This window comes from Molossus molossus, unplaced genomic scaffold (genome assembly GCF_014108415.1).
Source record: "Molossus molossus isolate mMolMol1 unplaced genomic scaffold, mMolMol1.p scaffold_m16_p_9, whole genome shotgun sequence".
NCBI classification, from domain to species: domain Eukaryota; kingdom Metazoa; phylum Chordata; class Mammalia; order Chiroptera; family Molossidae; genus Molossus; species Molossus molossus.
Window position 1 is genome coordinate 36,744,473 of NW_023425403.1, and position 4,600 is coordinate 36,749,072.

Consider the following 4,600-nt stretch of genomic DNA (forward strand, 5'->3'; position numbering starts at 1 on the left):
GAAGTCGTATGTAAAATCTCAGCCATAAGAAAAGATGAAGATCTGCCATTTGTGACAAAATGGGTGGCACTTGAGAATATCATGCTAAGTGAAATAAGTTAAACAGAAAAGGTTAAGAACTACATGATTTCACTCATATGTGAGATATAATACTGAAAGCAATAAATGAACAAACAGTCAAAAACTTATACAGACAACAGTATGGTGGTTACTAGAGGGAAGAGGGATGGAGAAAGGATCAAATAAAGGAGGTCAAATATATGGTAATGGAAGATTATTTGACTTCAGGTGGTGAGCACACAATGCCTTATACAGATAACGTATCACAGAATTGTACACTTGAAACCTATATAAATTTACTGACCAATGTCACCATAATAAATTTTTTAAATAATTAAGAAAACAAAGTTTGAAAAGTACCCACAAAGCATACCACTAGTGCAGTTGTTTCTTACATTAAGCATACTAATTTTTATTTTCACCATTTTGTTCAGTCAAAACATTAAGCAGAATTTCCTCAGGAACTATCCTGTGGGTAGCACTGTGATTGTTGCCTGAATAAACACAAAAATGTGGAATAGTAGTCAAAGACTGAAGCTTATGAAGAAATCTAGGAACTCCTAGGTTAAATCTCAGCCTGTCCTATTACTGGCTTTGTAAAATTGAGCTAGCTAATTAGCCTCCTTAAGTCTTAGTGCTATTTTGGGAATTAGGTAGCACTAGGAATGCTATGAAATCAAATACAAACAATTCTTGTAAATGATGTAAACATATATAACAGTACTAAACACACAGTAAATACTAGATAAATCTGATCTATGATAATGATGATGAAGAGAAGCATTTTTTATTTGTTCTAACCAAGACTTTGTGCCCATTGAAATTATGAGAGCACAGTTTCAATTTTTCCCCCCTAAACTAGAAGGAGTTATCTATTATGATAAGGGAAAATCTTCATTTTTGAAATATGCTTTCAATTTCACTAACATTTTTTTTTTTTCAACATGAGGTTTTCAATCATCTCTTGTGATATTTTCTGCAGAGTTTAGTATGTATGGTGACTCAGAAATTGATAAATGTTTGTTAAAGCTTAGACCAGACAGGCATCAGCTACTAGCAGAAGTATATAAAGTTTAGCATCCTAGGTAATAAAAATATCATTAATATGTATGTCCCATCAAAAGAGTCAAGTTCAGTTTTTTCAGTCGCATAATCTACCAGTATTCTCCATCAAATCTTATCTTTTAGACACACCAACCATTCTATTCATTACAAGGTACTGGTATTATTATTACAAAATATAAGGATAGCTAGCAATGTAAATGTAGTCAGTGATTTTTATACATAGCATAACATCCATATTCAGAAGACAGACTTTTTGGTACCGTAAAAATCTATATTTAATCTATGTGTATATGTATATGTATAATACCTACTATGGAAATACTCTATCTTTGAGAATATTGTCAACATAACATGAAAGAATGTCCTTGTTATCTTAAACTGCACAGTGCTCTGAAGCCAAAGTGAAGGGATTAGTACCACTGTTCAAAGGATAATGCCAAAAAGAGTCTCTTTTATCTTTTACTGAATTCTAAGAAGTCAGGGCAAAGGCACAGTCAGACATCAAGAGGAAGAGCATTTCATAACCTTGGATATACAGTGTATTTTTTAAGTGATTGTAAAGAAGGCAATAATTTTCTGAGTTCTGAAAGAAAATACCATATTGTCAAGGCAACAAAATAGATCCATTATTTAAAGTCTTTTTGAATATTTTAAAAATACATAACAAAAAGTAAAATAAATATTTGAACTGGATATGGGGCTAGGATTGTCATGAGGACAAATTTCACATCTTTAATATTATATTAATGGCCTTTAAATTTTTACTGTGGTGCTTTGTTTTTTATATGTGCACATTCTTTTTAGGAAAAATTTACATGCAGAAAAATAGTTATGCATATATGCTTATGAATAGCCCATAATACTCAAAAGAATGCCTTAGGCCAAATGATGTCTCCTTGCCTTGGCTTTGAGTCACTCATTGTTCTGCCAGAACCTGTGGATCTCTAAGGTAACTGTTCATATTTTTGGTGAATCACTTTAATTTTATTTGAATTGGTTTAACATGAATATTAACCAACTGCTAAAAGTTTGAAATACTGAGAATGAGAAGAAAGAGAGAGGTAGAAGAGGGAAGTTGAGGGCAGGGGGAGAGAAGGGGGAGAGAAGGGGAAAAGAAAGAAAAGAAGAGGGTGAGAGGAAGAGGGATAAAGAGTGTGTACTACTGTCCGGCTGGTGTGGCTCAGTGGTTGAGCGTGGACCCATGCACCAAGAGGTTACCAGTTTAGTTCCAGGCCAGGACATATGCCCACGTTGTGGGTCCGATCCCCAGTGGAGGACATGCAAGAGGCAGCCAATCAATTTTCTCTCTCATCGATGTTTCTATATCTCTCCCTCTCACTTCCTCTCTCTCTAAAATCAATGAAGGAAGAAAAAAAAAGAGTGTATACTACTACACTGAGGTTTGTGACTCATTTCATGTTTTAAACCAAAAAGACAGAGACAAAGTCATGTTGATTAAAACAAAGGTAATATATTTTATGAAATAAACAAATAAGAAAACAATATAAAACAAATTAATGAAGACAAAGTAAACTTAAGATGTTTCCATCTGCCTTTAGTTTCAGTATATGATCTGAAAATTTAAAACAGCATGTGATTGCATCAAAAAGAAAACAAATTTAAAAGGCTCTCACTGATAGTTTCAAAGTCAAGAGGTGTTGACAAACATACAGCTATCTTATACTAGATTAAAATAACCTAAGAAAATGACCACATTCAATATAATTTGATGCTTGGAACATCTGAACTAACTCCCATATGAAGTTCACTATAGTCCACTTTTTCATAAACCACATCAGCTGTATGGTGTGAGTAAGCATTGATAATTACAAAAAATAGGCAGTGCAGAAAAAAATGACCTTTGTGATTTAAAAATGGTTTCCCCAAAGTTGATGTGATTATTAAATATTGCCTGTCTTCATTTATACTTAAAATGCATTTATTCAACAATTAGTAAGTATTTGATACATGCAAGGTATTGTTCTTGGATCTCTAGAGACTACAAAGATTGATAAAATGGGGTGCTCAAACTGAAGAAATTTTCTACTGAGTTTGATAGAAATAAAAGACGCAAATAAATATCACACAGAGCAATGTATAATTGTGATATAAATGGTACATAGAAAGTTCTCTTGAATTTTAAAGGAAATAGAAGTGATCTTTGAGAGAAGCAATTAGGATCTTGAGTTGACATTTTTAGATATATTAGCCAAGGTAGTTAAAGACATTTTTGCTTAAGCAATGCCATTGCATGATAAATGTGCAGAAAAAGTCTGACAGGTATGTGAAGGATGGAGGCATCAAACATGTGAAATGATTAGCCAGCTGTTTAAATTGCTAGTTTTTTTTTCTTCCATTTAAATGTTTATTGCGTTCCTAATGCTTTTCATTCATGAGAAAAGAAACATAAGTGTTTATTAAAGATGCTCATAGTTTAAGGTATGTGGAGTTGCTCCAGATGCAACCAAAGGTGATTTTTAGTCTTATATTTCTCTGGAATTTGGGTAAGCTTAAGCATTTCTGGTGAAATTGTGTAATGGATCAAAAGGGTGTTTCAATGGGAAATTTGGAGAGTTCTTATTTTAATAGAAAAGACAAATTATGCAATTCAAACCAGAAAGGTTTTGGCCTGGAAGAAGAGACAATTTTGAGCGCAGCACAGAATTATTTTTCACTGGGTTATGTCTCACAGCCCAGCCCCTTGTGAACGCACATCTGAGTGGTCCAGAAGGTTGGGAAGTATTAATAAAACCCAACCAAGACATCTGTGAACATCAACCATTTTTGATAATTTGATAAAATAAATACTCCACCATTATAGCAAGGAACTCTATTATTGCCTACTTCTGCTATTTTCTCTTATAAAGATTGGTAAATTTTAAAATTGCTTAAGCCAGCTTGGAATAAGTTTCTGTTACTTTCCATTAAAAACTTCTATCTGATGCAAGCAATAAAAAAATTAGTATCAAGCCACGTGACCATGTGGAATTAACAAAACTTGGAAGATATGGCAAAGATACCTATTTAAGAATGAATAATCATTTAAATATTTTTGGTATTAAATTGATGATGGAATATCTCTTTCACTGAAATAATGTCAATGATTTTTACTTACACATTATTAAATGCATATCTCAAACTAAATAGACTTAAGCATTAAAAATAAAGTAAATATTAAGTCAAGGATAAAAACATATTAAAAATAAATTAAAATAAAATAAAAAGAGAGGAAACTGCATGGCTCCAAAGTAATGTTTGCAGCCCTAATAATCACAGAATGGAGATTTAACCCAAATTGGTGATATAGGAAGAAAGAGGATATGACAATAAAATATATTTCAAAATTATATGTTAAAGTCTCAAATTTATTAATTGAGAAAAGCAGTGTAAATATATTATTTGTAAATGTGAAAATAAAATAAGAAATAAAAAAATTTGGAGAAATATTTTAGAGTCAAGTTGGGTGAATAAGGCA